This window comes from Vombatus ursinus, unplaced genomic scaffold (genome assembly GCF_900497805.2).
Source record: "Vombatus ursinus unplaced genomic scaffold, bare-nosed wombat genome assembly UNPS02009062.1, whole genome shotgun sequence".
NCBI classification, from domain to species: domain Eukaryota; kingdom Metazoa; phylum Chordata; class Mammalia; order Diprotodontia; family Vombatidae; genus Vombatus; species Vombatus ursinus.
The window spans coordinates 2,837,375-2,859,321 of NW_020948840.1; the positions used below are offsets into that span (position 1 = coordinate 2,837,375).

The 21,947-nt window shown below is 39.2% G+C and overlaps 1 long non-coding RNA gene across 5 annotated transcripts in view; it reads right to left on the bottom strand.

Moving 5' to 3' along the window:
- Nucleotides 1-15,862, bottom strand: part of LOC114034560 — a 57,362-nt gene extending 41,500 nt beyond the window's left edge. For 2 of the 5 annotated variants that reach the window (XR_003568120.1, XR_003568119.1), the window contains exons 1-2: nucleotides 15,591-15,773; nucleotides 7,648-7,868 (exon numbers count right to left, since the gene is read on the bottom strand). This is a non-coding gene — a long non-coding RNA (uncharacterized LOC114034560). The other 3 variants (XR_003568122.1, XR_003568118.1, XR_003568121.1) reach the window with 2 other exon arrangements.
- Nucleotides 15,863-21,947: the final 6,085 nt, after the last annotated feature.

Sequence of the window (21,947 nt, forward strand, 5' to 3'; positions counted from 1 at the left end):
GGAGAATCATTCTTGTTCAGGTACAAGTTGAACTAGACAGCCTCTGTGACCCCTTTTAACTGAAATTCTGAGATTCTGCCCTCTATGAATTTCCAGTCTAAGTGACTCAAGAGAATCCCACAAAGCAAATTCAAAGAAGACAAGGTTGTAATTAGATGCTAAATCTTGTGGCACACATTGTACATATAGTCTGAGGGCTGGAGTAGTTGAGGGGGCTCCCTGAAGGTGGAGGGACTTAAGTTAAGCCTTGAAGGACTTGTCTAGAAGAGGACACCAAAGGGCATTCCAGTGAAACACTAGGAAAGAAAATGATCATTGTGTATTCTGACAATCAATGAAGATGCAAATATAATTAGAGTGAAGGGTTTGTGTTGTAGGATTGTGAGATATCAGGTCAAGTACAAAGAATGGAAGCCAGTATGTGAAGGATGTTGAAAGACAGGAAGAAGATCTTGGACTTTTTGAGGTAGGAAATAGCCAATGGAAGCTTTTGAATTCCATTCCAAGCTAATGTAGAAAAGAAATGACATGAATTATCTAAAATAGTACAAGCTATTATCCAAAATTCAATCAAATAGTTTCTTATACACACCCTTATGTTATTCAGCTCCTCCATTTTCTCCCACATAGGGGGTGTGTGTATAGGAAGAAGAAGTTTCAGTTCAGATGAATGGTAGAGAAGACAAAATAGGATCAAGCTGAGTAGGGATGGAAGTAATATTGAGGATCCTATTGAGCAGGATTTAGAAGGCAATTCTGAGGCTACTGATAATTTACTGGGCACCTAATCTAATGTATAATGAAACTGACGATAGTTTCATCCATATGGGGAAATGAATCATAGTCTTATAAAATGTCAGAGCTGAAGGGACCTTACAACCTAGTACACAGAATAAACAAAAAGACCTTAAACAAATTAGCAGACAATCTACACGACACTTCTCAATTACAATGCACTTGACCTACTTTCCATAATTTAATTTGTACTTCACAACAATTTTGGAAGTATGTAAGACAGAATTTATTATACCTACTTTATAGATATGAAAACTAATGCTTAGAAAGATGAAGTCCAAGGTTACACAGCCTGCAACTTCAGAAGTCAGTGTTAGAACCCAAGTATTTTGGCTCTATATTCTGCCCTTATTCCAATAAGCCTGCTTTTGTTTCTAGGGAAGGAGGTTTAGACATAATTCAGAAGGTGAAAGTTCTTGCTAGCGCTCAGCACTTCACACTAGGCAGGCAGCCTTCTATCCTCTTCTGAGCATAATAATAGCTGACATTTATATAGCCTTAAAGTACTTTGTGTATGCAACAGCAGAGACCCAGCTGCTGCTGGGCCCAGGGGGACTATAATATTTTCTTTCTCCCTCTCAAGGGCCCCCTAGTTCTGGACCCATTTGTGTAGACCAGGTTCAGTGCTGGTAGAACTCAGCCCCTAAAGAGTGGGGCCATGTTCTTTTTCTTAGACACTCTGGCTCATTATGCCCTCAACCTGAAGTCACAGGAGGAATCATTTAAATCTTAGATTTGTCTCAAATCTAGGACCTTCACAAAAGGAGAGTAAGAAAGGTGCTATGTGTATACATAGGATCGGGTATAGGACAGCTATGCAGTTCTTCCACACAAAAGAAATGCTTCAAACACAGAAGACTGCTGAGTGTGATTTGACAAAGATTTAAATATGAAGCAGTAACTTATTATGCTCTCCTGGGATGCTGATACTTATTTCTTTTCTTTAAATTTCTTTTCTTTTAAATTTATGGAATAAAACAAGCATTTCTATAATACAGTAGAATAAAAAATATGATTGCCCATGAAACTGCAAATCTATTATATACAATTTGCTACTCCCTTTAAATATATAATAAAATTATTATGTAAATTTCTTTTCTTTTTTTTTTTCATTTTTTCTTTCCTCTCCTCCAACTCTAGAGAGGGCTACCATTAGACACAAATAGGTATATGTATATAAAATATTCTATACATACTTCTATGCTGTTTGTCCTTCATTCTGAAAAAGGACCATAATATCAGGGAGGTGATGCCATGACATGCAAGTAGTCTGGAGTCATCTGGGTCCAGTGACCAGATATGGATCAAGACAACTGGAGATGGCCCAGGATGCAGTGGGGAACCTTGACTTTTTCAAGCTAAGGTCTTTAACAGGTCACAGTTTAACTGAGGCAGTGCTGATTCAGTGATTAAGGCTTAATAAAAAAAAATGAGGCAAAGAATGGCCTCTTTAAAAAAAAATAGATCTGAGATTCTTCTGAAGGGCAGAGCCAAGATGGTGGAATAAAGGTAGGAATAAATGCCTGAGATCTCCTCCAAAACCCTCCAAATACCTTTAAAAATAACTCTAAACAAATTCTAGAGCAGCAGAACCCATAAAAAGATGGAGTGAAACAAGTTTCAAGCCCAAGACAATTGAGGTCAGCAGGAAAGGTCTGTTGCACTAGGCTAAGAGAGGAGTGCAGTCCAGTGTAGGCTGTGTCAGTGAAGATTGGGCCCTAGTGAGCCCAGAGCAGGCCTCAGGGTGACTGAATTGCTGGCAGCAGTGGCAGCTTCCTGACTTCTTGGCCCACAGACACCAGGGACAACTTAGAAGGTCAGCAGGAAGGTTACCAGGGTAGGAGTGGAGTGCAGTCCAGCACAGGACCCTCCAGCACAGCCTGGCCCCAGCAGGCCTTGGGAGTGATTGAATTAGCAGTGGTGGTAGCAGTGGCTGCTTTTGGGGCTCTCAGCCCACAGAATGTAAAGAGGGTCAAATAACTAGTCAGAAGGAGATTACAGAGGTCTCTTTGCTAGCACTGAGGCAGGACTCTGTTCTTTGCCCACTCTTGGATTCGGGTCCCAGTCCTGGGTGGTAATACCAGGGTGAGGAGGAGCACTAGCATAGCAGAACTTGCAGCCACAGTGGAGGGAGGATCCTCCTCATAGCTCCAGGGCATAAAAGAGTGCTTGTGATCACTTACAGACCAGACCACAGGCCAAAAGAGTAGAAAACACCTCTCTTTAGATCAGACCATCTTGGAAGAACTCAAAACTTACAGGTCCCTAGAAGTATCTCTGAAAACAGTTGCACAAAACCCCTGAAGCTTGGGACAGTGCTCCCTCCACCCTGGAAGCAGAGAACCATTTTAACAAAGTGTTAAAAGTCAACTAATAATCTGGGAAAATGAGCAAACAATGGGGAAAAAAAACTCTGACTACAGAATGTGATTATGGTGACAAGGAAGATCAAAACACACACTCAGAAGAAGATAGCAAAGTCAAAGCTCCTACATCCAAAGCCTCCAAGAATAATATGAATTGGTCTCAGGCTATGGAAGAGCTGAAAAAGGATTTTGAGAATCAAGTAAGAGAGGTAGAGGAAAGATTGGGAAGAGAAATAAGAGTGATACAAGAAAATCATGAGAAAAGAGCCTACAGCTTGGTGAAGGAGACATAAAAAAATACTGAAGAAAATAACACCTTAAAAAACAGAGGGACAACTAGATGGTGAAGTAGATAGAACACTGGCTCTGGAATCAGAAGGACCTGAGTTCAAATCTGGCCTCAGACACTTGACACTCACCAGCTGTGTAACCCTGGGCAAGTCACTTAACCCCAATTGCCTCACAAAACAAAACAAAACACAAAACCAAAAAACAAACAAACAAACAAAAAAACCAGACTAGGCCAAATGGTAAAAGAGGTCCAAAAAGTTGATGAGGAGAATACCTTAAAAAGCAGAATTGGCAAAGTGGAGAAGGCCAAAGCTCACTGAAGAAAATAATTGCTTAAAAATTAGAGTGGAGCAAATAGAAACTAATGACTTTATGAGAAACCAAGAAGCAATAAAAGAAAGCCAAAAGAATGAAAAAATAGAAGACAATGTGAAATATCACACTGGAAAAAACAACTGAGCTGGAAAATATATCCAGGAGAGATAATTTGAAAATTATTGGACTACCTGAAAGCCATGATCAAAAAAAGAATCTAGACATTATCTTTTAAGAAATTATCGGGGAAAACTTCCCTGCTATTCTAGAACCAGAGGGTAAAAGAGAAATTGAAAGAATACACTGATCACTTTCTGAAAGAGATCTCACAATGAAAACTGCCAGGAATATTATAGCCAAATTCCAGAGTTCCCAGGTCAAAGAGAAAATATTGCAAGCAGTCAGAAAGAAACAATTCAAGTACTGTGAAGCCACAGTCAGGATAACACAAGATGTAGCAGCTTCTACTTTAAAGAATCAGAAGGCTTGGAATATGATATTCCAGAGAGCAAAAGAGCTAGAATTAAAACCAAGAATCACCTACTCAGCAAAATTGAGTATAATCCTTTAGGGGGGAAAGTGGTCATTCAGTGAGATAGAGAACTTTCAAGCATTCTTGATAAAAAGACCAGAGCTGAATAGAAAATTTGACTTTCAAATACAACACTCAAGAGAAGCATAAAAAAGTAAACAGGAAAGGGAAATCATAATGGACTTAATAAAGTTAAACTTACATGTTTACATTCCTACATGGAAAGATGATATTTGTAACTCATAAGAACTCATTATTAGGGCAGTTATAAGGAGTATATATAGACAGAGGGCATAGGTGTGAGTTGAATATGAAGGGGTGATATCTAAAAATAAAATTAAGGGGTGAGAGAGAAATGTACTAGGAGAAAGAGAATGGGAGGGTAGAATGGGGGTAAATTACAGTGGAGGGCAAGAGGGGGGAGGTAAGGGGGAGTGAGTGAACCTTACTCTCATCAGAATTGGCTCAAAGGGGGAATAACATACACAGGCAATGGAGTATAAATATCTCTCTTACCTCACAGGAAAGTAGAAGGGGAAGGGGATAAGAGAAGGGGGTGGTGGTGATAGAAGGAAGGGCAGACTGGGAGAAAGGGTAGTCAGAAGCAACATACTTTTGAAGAGGGACAGGGTGAAAGAAGAGAGAAAATAGAATAAGTGAGGGTAGGGGGGATAAGATGGAGGGAAATACAGTTAGCCATAGTAATTGGGGAAAAAAAAATTGAAGCAAGTTTCCCTGATAAAGGCCTCATTTCTGTAACATATAGAGAACTGTGTCAAATTTATAAAAAAGAGCCATTTCTCAATTGACAAATGATCCAAAGGTATAATCAGTTTTCAGATGAAGAAATTAAAGCTGTCTATAGTCATATGAAAAAAGGCTCTAAATCACTATTGATTAGAGAAATGCAAATTAAAGCAACTCTCAGGTACCACATCACACCTATCAGATTGGCTAATATGACAGAACAGGAAAATGATAAATGTTGGAGAAGATGTGGGAAAATTGGAACATTGATGCATTGTTGGTGGAGTTGTGAACTGATTCAACCACTCTATAGACCAATGTGTAGTTATGCCCAGAGGGCTATAAAGCCATGCATACCCTTTGATCTAGCAATATCACTACTAGGTCTGTATCACAAAAGAGATAAAAAAACAAAAAAGAAAAGAACCCATATGTACAAAAATATTTATAGCAGCTCTTTTCTGGGGGTAAAGAATGAGAAATTGAGGGGATGCCCATCAATTGGGGAATGGCTGAACAAGTTGTAGTATGTAATTATGATGGAATACTTTAGTGCTATAATAAATGATGAGCAGGACACCCTCAGAAACATCTGGAAAGACTTTGGGTTGATACAAAGTGAAAGAAACTGGGTACACAGTAGCAGCAATATTGTAGGATGATCAGCTGTGAATGACTTAGCTATTCTCACAATACAATGATGCAAGACAACTCTGAAGGACTTATGATGAAACATGCTATCCATCCCCAGAGAAAGAGCTGATGGTGTTTGAATACAGACTGAAGCATACTTTTTTTCACTTTCTTTATTTTTCTTGAGTTTTTGTTATGTTTTCTTTCACAACATGACTATTATGGAAATGTTTTGCATGACTACATTTGTATAACATATCGAATTGCTTGCTTTTCAATGGTGGGGAGAGGGAGCAAGGGAGAGAATTGGGAACTCAAAGTTTTAACAACAAATGTTAAAAATTGCTTTTACACTGGGGAAAAATTAAATACTAAATAAATACAAAAAAATAGATCTGGGAAGGTAAGTCCTTCAGGGTTTCTGGTCAAAACAGAAATAATTGTTATTTACATTCATTCTGAGTCAATTGGGGCCCAAACAGTGCCCAAGTAGGGCTTGGTCTGGGACAAGAGTGTTTTGGGGTTAAGGCTGGTCTTTAAGAGAAAAAGAAGTTTCAGAGATTAAAATTTATATTCCCTTTCAGGCAGAGCACAGTCAGGTAAGGGTGTGATACCCTATGTGGAGAGGGAAGAAAGAAAAGAAAGGAAGGAAGGGAAAGAAGGGAAGGCAGGGAAAAAAGGAAGGAAGGAAAGAAGGAAGGAAGGAAGGAAGGAAGGAAGGAAGGAAAGATGGAAGGAAGGAAGCCATGTTGCCTTTAGGTGGCACAATGGATAGAGCAGCAGGCCTGGAATCAAATGTCACATGAGACACTAACTAGCTGTGTGACCCTGGGTAACTCACAATCTTCCTTGCCTCATCTTTCTTCTTTTTTTTGGTCAGAAATCCTGAGGGTCTTCCCATCCCAGATCTATTTTTTTTTTAAGAGACCATTTTTTTTGCCTCATTTTTAAAAGCCTTAATCACTGAGTTAGTACTGCCTCTGTAAAACTAAGACCTGTTAAAGACCTAGCTTGAAAAGGCCAAGGTCGCCCACTGCACCCTGGGCCATCTCCAGTTGTCCTGATCTATATCTAACCACATGATGTAAAGGAGGCTCTTTGATTGATTGTGGAGTCTTTCTAAAAGGCCCATCAGTTGACCTCAGTGCTCTTAGGAGAGCTCAGTGACCAGTGAAGGGAGTGAAGCCCATGCCCTTCTGAGTTCAGAAGGTCCAGAGGACTCCTTGACGTTGCACCTTTACAGAGTGCAGGTTTATAGCCAGGTCAGCATCAATGCCTTAAGAGACAAGGACTCACCTACAGGACCCTAGCCCACTGTAGCTGAAACAAGATCTCACTCATCTGACAGTGATGCCACCTCTGGAAGTGAGTCTGTTGGTTTTGATACTATGTGACAACTCAACTAAGTTAAGCCTATTCTCCCCAGAGTCCATGGTAATGTAGGGGAGAGTATGTCCCTTTGGAAGGAGAAATGTTTATACCTTGTTTTTACTAAATCTTTGAAATAAACATCCCTTTGTAAAAGCTACCCAGAGTTAAATGACTAAATGGAACTGGGCCACTAGTCAAATGTGGGCCCTAACAAATGTGAGGAACACAGCTAGTGGGGGGAGCTAAACAAATGGCAGTAAAAATACCCCACAAACTGGGGCGCTAGTGGATAGGTAGAGAATTGGCACTGGAGTCAGGTGGACCTGAGTTCAAATCTGGCTTTAGACACTTGGCACTTGCTATCTGTGTGACCCTGGAGAAATCATTTAACCTTGATTGCCTTGCCAAAAAAAAAATACCCCACAAACCTCTGAGAGTACCTTGAATGGTACTTTGTGACAATATAGCAGTCCTGGTCCTGAAAGAATAGCATATATGTTACACTTATATGCAAACATATACACAAAGTGTATATGTTACACTTCAAAAAATCCAAACTTGGAGACATTTGGTGAAACAATTTAATTGACATTTTACCTTCACCATGGAGCTGTTTTGTACAAACAACTCTATCCAGGTAAATGTCTTTTGTCAAGCCAGGCCAGAGGTTGGGCTCATCTTTCTGCCAGTGATCATCTTCTCCAAAAAACATAGCAACAGAAGAATCTTCCAAAAGTATAATTGCAATCAACTGAGGAATTCAGGAGCTCCTGGACCACTTGCAAAAAGCCTATCTCTGAGGATCTCTGTTCCAGCATCTATGTGCAAGGAAAGAAACATAAAGTGGAGGAGGCAGCCAGAGGCTGGATGGTCTCCAACTTTACCGTCATGGGAAGACCCAAAGAGAGAAAGTGACATGCTCCAGGAAGGAGGAAGCACCTATAAAGCAGCTACTAGGTACCAGGCACTGTGCTTTATAAATATGATCTCATTTGATTCTCACAATAACTTTGGGAGGTAGATGCTATTATTATCATCATTTTACTGATGAGGAAACTGAGGCAAGAGTAGTTAAGTGACTTGTCTAGAGTTAATGTGTCTGAGGGTTGGATTTGCACTTTGGTTTTCCTGATTACAGGCCCAGAAACCTACCTACTGTGCCACCTGGCTGCCTTTAAGAGAGGGAAATTGAGAAAAAGTTGGGAAGGTGAGTAAAGCCCTGGCAAGATAGATTAAGGTTAAGTGCATCAATTTCATTAAGATTAAAAGGTGTAGTAGATAGAGTACTGAGCCTGGAGTCAGGAAGACTCATCTTCATGAGTTCAAATATGGCCTCAGACACTTACTATCTATGTGACCCTGGGCAAGTCATTTAATCCTGTTTACCTCAGTTTCCTCATCTGTAAAATGAGCTGGAGAAGGAAATGGGAAACCATTTCAGTATCCCCAACGGTGTCATGAAAAGTTGGACATGATTGTAAAAAAACATTGAACAACAGCAAAAGGTGAGGGTCCTATGCCCAAGAAAAACTGCTGCACTTTTTCCTTACCAAGCAAGGGTTCAGTTCAACCCTTTCCTTCACCTTCTTCTCTAGTCACCTACCAATTTCTAATTTACTTCTACAACATCTTACTAAAGGAGGACAATTAGTAAGCAGCAGTGTCAAGACTTGAAATCAAGTCTTCTGATTCCTGATCCGGAGTACTTTCTACTCTATTATGCCTTGTCCTATACAAAGAGAGTGATATCTCAAGAGGATTCTGGATTCTGAGAGAACAAGTTTTCCAGCAATAAATTTGCACTTACTTTGACATTCACACAAAACCCTAAGGATTACAAACCAACTGGTGCTTTGCCCCAGGTAACTGATAGGAACAGGGCTCTTACCTCTCACAGGCTTGGCATAATTCCTCCCTATGGTTGTCAAGCTAGCAGATGATCATGAGACACAGAGCTCCCCAGAGTTCCTGGATGTCAGAACTGTATGTGGACTGCTTCCCTCCCTTCACCAACCCTGGGCTACCTCCCCACGGGTCTTAAGGTCTTCATGTTCCTATCTTGAGGCCCACCTCCCATTCTTATGCTGGTACTATTATATCCAACCAGAGAGGACTGCCCCATGCAACAAATGGTCAAAGACTCACATTTCAAAAAGTCTATGATAGTGAGAAGACCATGGGGGAGGGGGGACTACTGATCTTAGAGTGTCCTGAGGTCTGGATCCTCTCACCTGTACTCCCCTACACCCCATTTGAGAATTTGAGAAACAGAAAAACTTGGAAGGCTAAGTAAAAAGCCAATAAGAAATTAATGACATGCTGTTTGCTTCATCAAGATAATAAAATCATCTGCATTGGTGAGTCTCAATTAGTTTTACAGTGCCTCAGGATGTCTCTAATTATCTCCAGGGATGTTCTGAAATGCTCCAAATTCAGTGTTAATTCACTTTGATTACAAAAATATACATACACACATAAAGACACGTGCATGAGATGTTTATGTGTATATATTTGTATATCATACAATACAAATGTTTATGTGTATGTGTGTGTAGAAGTATACCATAGAGTACTTTGAGAAAGGCTGGTGGAAGATTGTTCAAAAAATTAATCCATGACTGAGTACCACAACAACAAGACGGGGAATCACTGGTCTGGATAATCAGATTAAGATACTGCAAGGGGAAATAAATTATGTCATTTAAAAAAACCACCAAAACAGTAAGCAAAAAATGTCAGACAGAAAGAGACATGAAATGATTAGAAGCAGTATGGTACAGTGCAAAGGCCATGGGAGGTGGAAGACCTAGGTTCAATTTCCAGGTATCACTAATAAGTATGACCTTGGGTAAATCAGTCAGCCTCTCTATAGGCCTCAGTAAGCCTCAAAAATGAAGTTACTGGACTCAGGGATTATGCAGGTCCTTTCCAGTTCTAAATTCATGAGTTTATGATTCAGAGATTTCTCCAATAATAAGGATGATAAAAAGCATTTATTAAGCACCTACTATGTGCCAGAGACTATGCTGAGTACTTTACAAATATCTCACTTGATTCTTACAACAACCCTGGGAAATGCTATTATTATCCCCATTTTATAATTGAGAAACAGAGGCAAACAACAGTTAAGTGATTTGCCCAGTGTCACACATTTAGTAAGTTATCTGAGGCCAGATCTGAACTCAAGTCTTCCTGACTCTAGGTCCAACACTATATCCAGCATTGCACCCAGCTAATTGCTTGATATCTGCAAACCAAGAGACAGTGCAGTTCAGTGGGAAAGGCTTTGAATCGGGAGTCAGGAGACAATTGGTGTCAGTCTTGGCTCCATCCCTAAAATTCTGTGTGACTTTGGACAAATTACTTCCCCTATGTAGGCCTGTTTTCTCCTTTGTAAAATGAAGAGTTGGATTAGATTCTAGGAACCTAAAATAAGAAATAGAAGAAACTTTGGAAATAATCTCATTTAAACCCTTCATTTTGCTGAGTAAATAGAAGGTAATCTAAGACAAAAACACAGAGGGTGAGGAAGGAAAAACTGGGAAAGACTTCCTGCAGAAGGTGGAATGTGAGTTGAGACTTGAAGGAAGCAAGGAGGTAGAGTCAAGGAGGGAAAGTATTCCAGACATTAGGTACAGCCAGGGCAGACTCCCATAGCTAAAAGATGTAGTGTGGAAAGAAGAAGTAAGCCAGTAGAGTACATCTTGGGAAATAAAAGTCCTCTCTGCTCTAAGGTCATTTACTTAAAAGACCCACATTCTATATTCATTTAATAAATAATAAATTCAATGTACCTTGTCTTAGCTAAAGGTTATATCTTTGTATTAGCAAATTGTTCTGAACAAAGTTGGTGCTCAATATAGATCTGCTAAATTGACTTGAATTCTAGATCTAACATTCTATAGTCTAAAGTTCTTTCCAGCTCTAATATTCTCTATTTTATGTTCTAAGCTCCATCCTAACTCTGACAATCTATATTTTATGTTCTAGGGTTCTTTCTGTATCTTACATTCCATGTTTCACATTCTATGCTCTATATTCCAAGTCTCCTTCTGTGAATGAAATTTGAGGATTCTAGTCTCTTTTGGAGTAGACAAGGGTATATATGTATATCTATATCCATATAGATATCAATATCTATATGACATATATATACACTATATGTGTATATATATATATATATATATATATATATATATACACACACACACTATATGTATATCCCCCCCACACACAAACACACACCCCTTTAGAACCCTGCACACCATCCTGGCATTTCAGCTTCAGATAGTTCTTGGAAGAATGAACCCACCTCCTTTGACTTAAAATCTAGGTCTTTAGAGTGCTTTCCAATTTATTAACTAAAATGTTGATTATCTTGCCTGAGATCCTTCTCATTAATGAGGGTGCTAAATATTAAAGTCAGCATACTCAATCCATTTGCAATACATAATTCTTGCAAGATTTTAGGATTTGTTAGAAAAAAATTGAATATCGAATGTATGATTGTTTTCCATATAACTCTCTTATAAAACACAAAGTAGAATTATCATATTTTGTCCTCTCCAAGTTTTAATTGCTCATTCCTGCTCTAGTCTCTGTTGCCCTTTAGATGTTTTTAGATTTCATTGTCTTCAAATGTCCTGTTATCACCCCAGGGGTCTGTGAAAGTGACATGGGTAGATGTTAGTAGAAGGGACTTTTGAACATATAAAATGAATATAGAACTGGAAGCAGCCTTAGAACATGGAATGTAACATCTGAGAACTGGAAGGAACTTGAGAACATAGATTTTAAAGAAAGAAGGGATCTCAGAAATTGAAACTTAGAATGTCAGAGCTGGAAAGGGTCTTAGAATATACATTAGGGGGCAGCTAGGTGGCGCAGTGGATAGAGCTCTGGCCTTGGAGTCAGGAGGACCTGAGTTCAAATTTGACCTCAGACACTTGACACTTACTAGTGGGCAAGTCACTTAACCCTAACTGCCTCACCCCCCAAAAATATCCGTTAGTTAGAGCTACAAGTTTTTTAAAAATACATTTTTATTTTATATTTTATTTTTCCCGATTACATGTAAAAAGAATTAACATTTGTTTTTTAAAAATTTAAGTTTCAAATTCCTTCTTTCTTCCCTCTCCTCCCTCCTCATTAAGAAGGCAAGCAATTTGATATAGGTTATAAATGTACAGTCATACAAAGCATATTTTCTTATTAGTCACATTGTGAAAGAAGACAGACAAAAAAAGGAAACAAGAAAAGTAAAGTTAAAAAAAAGTGTGCTTCAATCTGCATCAGACATCACCAGTTCTTTCTCTGGATAGCATTTTTCATTATGAGTCTTTTGGAACTGTTTTGGATCATTGTAGTGCTTAGAATAGCTAAGTCATTCATAACTGATAATTATATAGTATCACTGTTATTATGTACAATGTTATCCTGGTTCTGCTCATTTAACTTTGCATCAGTTCATTTCCAGGTTTTCCTGAGGGCATCATGCAAAGCTAGAAGTTTTAGAACATGAAGCATAGAATTTCAGATCTAGAAAAGATCTCAGAACATTGCCTGTTCAAGCTGGAAGGAGTTCTAGAACCCAAAACATAGATTGTTAGAGTTGGAGATAATTATAGACTACACAGTGTCAGAGCTGGAAGGAATCTTAAAACATGGAACATTGAATGTCACTACTGGAAGGGGTCTTTGAATATAGACTAATCAGAGCTGGATGGGGTCTTAGAACATAGAACAGAGACTGTCAGAGTTGAAAGAGACCTCAGAGATAATGCTCTATGGTAGAGAGATGAGGTCACTTGCGCTCAGGCACCAAGGTAGGACCAACCCAAAGTGTCTTGATTTCTTGTCCACTACACCATCTGACCTCCCGAGGCATTCCTAATTTCTTTCCCTCAATTATTTAAACAATCTTCATATCATCACACTATTTGCCAAGATGGCTTCTATTAGACTTTCCAACTTTCCAGGCTCAGTAGGACTTCTTAAAGGGATGCTTTAGGGAATAAAAAAGCTAACCTTTCTCAGTAAGTGCTTTTGCAGCTCTGCAGTCATGTGTATGAGGCAGAGCCATTGGATTCTATAGTGCTGAGTGCATTCACTTGTCCCAGAACTGCACTTAGCAATACATGGAGAAATGAACCCAATTCACTGTTACATTCCTTTAAACTGTAAGTACATTGAAATGGCAGCTACTTTACTTCTAAAAGCATAGAATTGTCTGCACAAAAGCTCGGGGTATTTCTGAGCCTAATAAAAATGTAGCTTCATAGGGTGGCTTGACTTAGGCTTAGACAAAATTGCCAGAGGCTTAAAAATAATAGCTTTTTAAAAACACATAATTTTACCCACTCCCTACCACATCATGCACCATGAACTTTTTACTTAAAACAAAATGTAACAACCTAATTTAGTAACTAAGTCCTCCCCTTCAGCTTTGCAGGCACATTTTTATTTTCATATCAGCAATTCCTTGGGAAAGAGATTTTTATTTTTCTTCTAAAGGAATACATTTTGCCAGCACCTTAGACAATGGTTAAACAATATGTCTAATAATAATAATTCTTCACATTCCTCTAGCTCTCTGAGACTAACTAAGGAAGTTTCTCACAGCAAACCTGTGGAATAAGTGGTATGTGTCCAGATTTTATAGATGAGGGAACTGAGACCAGGAGAGGTAAAGTGATTTGCCCAGGTCATAGCTCTAGTAAGTATTAGAGAGGATTAAAAGCTCCTTTTCTTAAGTTCTGTACTCCTTCCCTCTCTACTCCTTATATATCACCATCAAGAGACCATGACTGTTGTGGCTTGTTTTCCAAATGAATGTCAATGAGAATGACTTTGATTTTTGATCATCATATTTTAAGCTCCTTGACAGCAGGGAATATCTCTCACCTCTTTCTGCATCCCTAGAGCTTTGCACACTGCCTGGCACATTTTTTTTTTTTTGTTTAGTCATTTAAGTCATGTCTGACTCTTCATGATCCCATTTGGGGTTTTGTTGGCAAAGATACTAGAGTGGTTTGCCATTTCCTTCTCCAGCTCATTTTACAAATGAGGAAACTGAGGTAAACAGTGTTAAGTGACTTGCCCAGGGTCACACAACTAGTGTTTTCAGCCAGATTTGAACTCATGAAGATGTGTCTTCTTGACTTCAAGCCTGGTACTCTATCCACTGTGATACCTAGTTGCTCACATAGGACCTTAATTAATGTTTATTGATTGACTGATTTGATTATTTGTTTGAGAAAGGCAGCAGGAAACAATGAAAGAGCATGGATTCTAGGGTCCAAGGACCTGAATTCAAGTCATACTTTTGATGCTTACTACCTCAGTGATCTTGGGCAAGTTACTTAACATTTCTAGGCCTCATTTTCCCCATCTGTAAAGGAAGGGATTAGACTAGAGGACCTTTAAGTTTACTGCCAACTCTAAATCTGTGAATATAAGAGGCTTGTCTCAATATCATGAACAAACTAAAGATACCCTGTGGCATCTCGAGTAGGGACCTAGGTGGAGGAAAAAACAAAATTTTAATTTAGCCAAAAGCTAGCATGAGAACACCATTTGTGCCAGTCGCGCCATGCACTCTCCTTCTAACAGGAGCAGGCTGCCAGGGTCATACTTACCAGTCTTCGGAGCCCACCCAGATAAACATAGAGACGAGCCGATCAGGAGGTGCAAACACTCGAACTTTATTCAGAGGCCATCACAGCAAGGCCAAGCAGGAAAGCAAGAGCAAGAGAGAGCAAGCTCCGACCCCTACCGCCCCTACATACCTTGCTAGCCCCTCCTCCTCAGCCCACCTACCAGTGAATGATTGTAGGATCAGATACTGGAAGGAGACGTCTGCGGTTAGCGCTGCACCTAGGGAGAGGACTAGACAAAGGGAGCTCGTTCTCTGCAGTCCCACTCCCACGTGGCACAGCCCTCTGCCTCAGGAGCACATGCTCCGGCTACTTCCCTGTGTCCTGTTCCTACCCCAGTTCACCACAACTCCACATGGCACAGCCCCCTGCCTTGGGAGCGTGAGCTCCGGTTACTTCCTAATATCTTGTCCCTGCCCCATCTTGCCACAACCCCCACGTGGCACGTAGCCAACATCAGACAATCCCTCACAACCATTGTTTAAGGAAAGTAACTTTAAACTTCATCTAGAAAAAGAAAAATTTAAACTGCAACAGAAAAGATCTGGAATACAATGAATAATATTCATCACAACAAGTTCGCAGAACACTGAAAATCAAGACATAATCCATATTCCTGGAATGGTTTAAAACTATAGTCTTATCTGAAACCAACGTAGTAATAACAATGATTGTTATGATAGCAATAATAATAAAGATCTCATATTTATATAGCACTTAATTTCCAAAGGACTTTCTTCAAAGTATCCCCAAGACGAAGGTCGTTATAAGTATAAGTATTATTTTTCAGATGAGAACATTTGAGAAACAGAGAGAGATGAAAGGGTCTTCAGAATCATCAAGTCCAGTCCCTTAATTTTATAGCCGTAATGGGGGGGGACTAACCAACGAAATCCTTGTCCTGATGATCATTCGCAGCAGGATCTACCAGATGCAACTCCCCCATATGGACTCTGGAACATGCATAGGCATTCAATAACTGCTTCCTGTAGGGAAGAAAAGAGTTTATGACTGGCTCCTGAGCCAGAAAAGACTGAACATTGAAAAGGCACTAATGGGACACAGTAAGCCTACTCTCTTTTTCCTAGTGGTAATCAAGGCAAGGACCCAGGGAGTGGGCTGGGGAGGGAGAAGCAGGAGGAGTGGTTCCTGCAGCCTGCTGCTGCCAGCTCTGCCTGTCTTTCCAAAGCTAACATGTGACCGTGAGGGAATATTATGTCCCTGTTTGTTTGCATATTTGAATTTCTTCTTTCCTGCTCATTGATGAATGACTGCTGGAGATGGAGAAAACCGGGTTGTAATTTAGTGAGATCTCAAAAGGTCCAGGGACAGAATGTTCATGTCAGAGCGTACTACCCACGCAACTTCAAGAAATGACCTTCCAGACCCAACCTAGCAGCCTAGGTTTGATCCAGTAGCTGAGATGCTATTTTCTGGAGCAACTTTGTTCCATATCAGTGCTAACATTTGGAAGTGATTTTGATGGGGCAAATGCTTTGTAGCAAATGCTAGGTGGCACAGTGGATAGAGTGCCTGGCCTGGAGTCAGGAAGACTCATGAGGACATGAGTTCAAATGTGGCCTCAGACACTTCTTAGCTATGTGACCCTGGGCAAATCATTAAACCCTGTTTGCTTCAGTTTCCTCATCTGTAAAATGAGTTGGAGAAGGCAATGGCAAACCACTCCAGAATCTTTGCCAAGAAAACCCCAAAGTGAGTCACAAAGAGTCAGGCATGACTGAAACAACTGTATAACAAATGCTCTAGGTTCTTAAACCTTGAGTCTACTCTTCTTAGAGACCAGAGTGGTATCAAAGACAGTGTGTTCCCAACTGGTAGGGCTGGTGGGAGAATAGATTCATATTTTCATTCTTACTATATCTTCTCAATCAATATCCTTTTGTAAAAGTTAGTTAATATTAATTGGTTAAATGATACTAAAAGTGTTAATCACTGAGTCAAATCAGTGATGAAAGGGAAATACTAAGTATAACTGGTGACTAATTTTGTTGCAGAATACTGCACAATGGGGCCTTAACCTGATGACCTTAGAAAGACACTCCTAACCTATTAGGGGTACCTCTAAAATCCTAAGGGGAAGATAGATTCTTGTTCTGGGAACCTGGATTTCCAGTAAGAGTGGTAGTCAGAATAAGAATTGTCAGAACTTATAAGACCTGCACAGATAATGGAAATTGAAGACAAATAGGGGAAAAGTGACTTGACAAAGGTCACCTAAGATGAAAGTGGCAGGGCCAGGATGCAAACCTTCATCCTCTGGATATAGGCCCACTGCTCCTCCCATTACATCATACTGTCTCCATTGCAGGGGTGAGGAGTGGCTTTTAGGGCAGCTAGGTGGTGTAGTGGATAGAGCACTAGGCCTATAGTCAGGAAGTCTTGAGTCCAAAGCTGGCCTCAGACACTTACTCGCTGTGTGACTCTGGGTAAGTCATTTAACCCTTTTTGCCTCTATTTCCTCATCTGGAAAAGAGCTGGAGAAGGAAATGGCAAATCATTCCAGTATCTTTGCCAAGAAAACTCCAATGCGGTCTCAAAGAGTTGGACGTGACTGAAACTACAGAACAGTAACAAATGGCTTTACTATTTTCCTTTCAACTTTAATATTCTATTATGCAAAGAATATTTTTGATAGGATCATAAGATTTAGAGCTAGAGGGCACATAGAAAACTCCTATTTAATCCCTTTATTTTACAACTTAGGGAAGGGTACCATACTAATCTTTTGCAGGACTTGTACTAAGAATTTGCAAATGAGGATTTGTTTTGGGTCTAAATGAGATTCTTATTATTTGCTAATGGCCCCATGAAACTAAACTACTATGTGAAGGAAAGAAACATTCTTTTTTATTTTCTTAAATAAAAGGAGCAAAGCAACCAGAGACCAGCCCCTAGCAGGGGCTGGCTTACTCAGCTCACTTTCCAGTCATATTTATGGGAAGTAGCCTCTCTGGCAAAGTCATGGGAGCCTAGAGCCAAATGAACAAACTTGTGACATGATAGGAACCAAATTGCAGCTGAAGGAGAAGGCATTTTTCAGTCTATCACTTTGAAGGAAGAGGAGGAAGAAAAATCACAGGAAAAGATGTAGGAGGAGAATTTGAGGTGACTGAGGGGCATGAGGCAACCCAGACAGATGACAGACAATTTGTCAACTATGGGGGGAGGGGAAGTGGATTATTATATCTTGCCACTTAATTAATTTATATTTAAATAGAGCTAATGGCATTAAATGGCTGGGAGAACTTAGAAGAGATTTCTAGGATGCTTGTGTAGGTCTGCCTTGCTCTACATGGTTGTAGATATCATCTTTGTCAGTATCCACAAATACTGTCTGAACCTGAGTCCTTCTTAAATGTAAGAATTTGAACATTGAAGTTAAAGAACATTACAGTTCATTGGAATACAAGCCTGAAAATTTGCTCTAATTTAGTGCAAAGAAATAAATGACTTAAGTTGGCAATAGAAGCATGTAATGCAATTCCCCTGGAAATGGAGAAAACTTCCCCAGAATACACCCACATTCACTATGGAAATGGGTAAAAGACTCTGGAAGGGAAGAAACTGGGTTGAGATTGGAAGTTCAGAGTTCCCCCTCCATCTTGGGGATGTGTGGCCAGAACTTTCAGGTGCAGGCATTCTATTTCCTAGCATCCAACTGCTGCAGTGGGCACAGTTACTATGACTATGGCTGAGGGCAATGAGACTGTTTGATGTGCTCATGAGATCAGATCAGATTTAGTGAGATGATCCAACTCCCCCCTTACATAGAATATCCATCTCCCATAATTCCAAGTTAGAGATGGAAGCAATTGTCCTGATTTCTCCCCATTAGAGAAAGGAGTTTAGAGCATTCAGATGCCTGCAAACACCCACAGATTCTTCCATTCACCTCCTTCTCATCTATTCTCTTCTTTCCCTTAATTTTCCCCATTGTTACATAAAGAATTTTTTTTAAATAAACGAAGACATGCTCTACACTCAGCATTAGGCACAGAACAGGAGGTGGAGGCATATTAATATCAGCTCTAGGAATGGAAATCTCAAACCCAGTGGTACTATTTTGCTATTGTATTCCTTAGTCAGTTCAAGGTGATGAGCAGACAGAGGTTATGAATGTGAAGCAGAATAGGGATAGGGACTACACTTGTGATTTCATTGGTATAGAAAACTCTCAGATGAGGTAAATCTCTCTAACAATGTAGAGAAACTTATAAAGCTTCATAGAGCTCAGAGAGGTTGAGTGATTTGCCCAGGACTACACAACCAGTATGTGTCAGAAGAGGGACTTGCACTTCTTCCTGGCTTCAGTGTCAGCTCTTTTATCCATCAAAATCCTCTAGACTAGACATATTTTGTAAGGCTGTTCAGGATCAAGTAGAAAGTAGATTATCTTCAATGTGGACTCTATGTGTTGTGTTGGATTTTTTTATCTGTTGTATACTTTGATTCCCCACTTAAATCTATCTATCTTAGCAGCAGCTTATCAGTGGGTAAAGATATCTGCAGAGGAAAAATCTTCCCTATGGTACCCCACTTTGCAACTACACTTATCACAAGATGAAGCATTATTTGCATTACATACTAGGGACTGAGGACAAGCCTAATCTCTTTTTATCTTTATCTTCATCATAAGCACAAATAATTAATGAAGGTCCTAATTATTGTCTCTTCTTTTTTCTGTATATGTCATTTTGGTTGACTTTTGTTCTTGATCTTGCCATATGGGATTTTCAGATGCTTAGTCTTCCTACCTGACTCTTAAGCTATGGTTGCTATGCCAGAAGATAAAGGCATTTGACTGGGTCACCTAGAGTAGGATGTGAGATGAACATAAGACAAACCTTTGGAAATAGTGGGTGGCTGATCTCTTGGGCTTCCAGTTGCATGCTGGGAGGAGACATGGAGAAAGAAGGTGGCCTTGGGAAATAGTGCACTGCAAATACACCCTGGCACACCCAACTGGTGATCCTGCTGAAATACTGAGAAGCTTCCTGAAGCATCAAGCTGAATTATGATCAACTCTATCCTACCCTGAAGAGGTCTAGAGGTTTTGGGGAAACCCCAACATCATGGAGCTGAGCCCTGCCTGAAAGAATTCAACTCAAATCTTCTTCCAGCCACAGAAAAAGTTTGTTAGAGATAAAACATATAGGCCAGGTGATGCCCATAAGGATGAGTGGGCATGATACAGTCTCAGCCTTTTGGGCATGAGAAAGTCTCAACATCTGAATGGAGGCCAAGGTGGATCTTTTATATACTAAAATAACTGGGTAGCCAGAGGAAGGAGGGGGGTGGTTGGGAAAAGGGTCTAGGTGAGAATTCCATTTGGAAGGTCTAAGAGATTGAATAAACAATGGGAATAGATAATGAAGGGAACTGGGAGGTAGGAGTTTGCTTTCAAAGGGAGACAAAGAAAGTAGATAAGGAGCCTAAAAGTTTAAGGGTTTTTCTGGGACCCATAGACAAATGGGAGCCAGGTTCTTTTTAGGACTAGGGAGGAAGGCGCATCTGAATAAGCTAAAGCTTTCAAAGGGAAATAAGGAGCTGGCGCCTGTAGAGCCAGATTCCTTTTGGGGCAAAGGGTGAGGATCTCGACTTGGGGAAACCCCATCAGCCCCACCCCCACAAAAAAAAATGCTAGCCAATATAGTCAGTGGTATGCTGATTAACTTCTAACAACCAGCTTTTGAAAAAAATAAATTTAATTAAAAAAGATGTGTGCATGATATAATTTTAAGTTTAATCTGAATTATTAAAAATTTCTCCATCACTTTTTGAGTACAGAAAGTAAACAAAACAATAATTCAAACCCTGGTTTGTAACATTTGCAGATTTCTGAGGTATAAATGCTCACGCTTAAAATTTAACAATTGGCTGTCCTGAATTGGTTTGAGCTAGCTCTAGTACACCCCTGGATATAGCCAAAGTAGTCCATAGAAGAGAATTTGTATCTCCAAACCATTTTCATCAACAAAAGAGAAATAACAGATCAAAGAACTGGGAATAAAATTTTAAAAATGAGAAAAGCAAGAGTAAAAAAAATTTGAACAAACTTGAAATAGAAAGTTTGAAAACCAAAGGAGAGGTAAAGTCAAGTAAAAATAATTGAATTGACAAGTAAAAATAGGAACTGTTTAAAATAAACTAATGAAATGGACATATTGTTAGCTAATCTGATTTTTAAAATAGAAAAAAATCAAATTAAAAATAAAAAAGGAGAACTCAAAACAAATGAAGAGGAAATTCAAGAAATCCTTAGAAGCTCTATACTCAATTATGTGCTGACAAGACTGATAATTTAAATGAAATGGATGAATAATTACCAAGGTATAACATGCTTAAGAGATTGAACAAGAAATAGAAAATTTACATAATTTAATCTCAGAAAAAATAACATGATCAAGCCATAAAAGAAATTCCTAATAAGAAAATGCCAGGCCCAGATGGATTGGTAAGTGCTAAATTGAAAAGGAGACAATACTACAAGACTCCTACTATGAAACTAATATGATACTGATGCCTAGACAAGGAAGAGATAGTCAGAAAAAGTGTTGATGAAACAATTATAAAATACGTTGAAAGAAAGCAGAAGAAAATTCAGCAATAGATGTAGATAAGCAAGACAATATTAGAGTACCATATAAATTTATTGTATAGGATATCCCAAAAATTTAATGCTATTAAAACTTAAAAACTGCACTAAGACTTTTGGGATGCCACTGGATACTTAAAAAAAACCCTAAACTATATATAATAAAAATTCATGGTTTAATATTCAATTCTTTTTCCATTCTTTGTGTATGGAAATTATTATTTTTGTTTATGTCTGTCAAGTTCAGAATAAAAAAAGAATAAAACTTTAAAAAAAAGAGAGGAGGGGTTTAAAAATTCAGACTTTACCAGACATGATTGGAGATACTCTTGATGCTAGGATATTAATATTTATATACTTTGTTTTTACTTTCAATGTAGCAAAATGCACATTAGCTTATATTCCAATCTAAGAAATTCTTGGGTGTCATGCTAAAGGGAAAACAACACTGATATCCAGTGGTTGGAGGCAGGAGTCACAAAAGATTTGAATTATTTCTTGAATTATTCAATACTTCTAGATTTAAAACACAAAGCTTAAGGGAACTAGGGAGCACTGTGGTCTGAACATGCTCAGTTGGCTTCTACTTAGTAGCTAGAGGCTTACTGAGCAGCTCTGCCTCACTT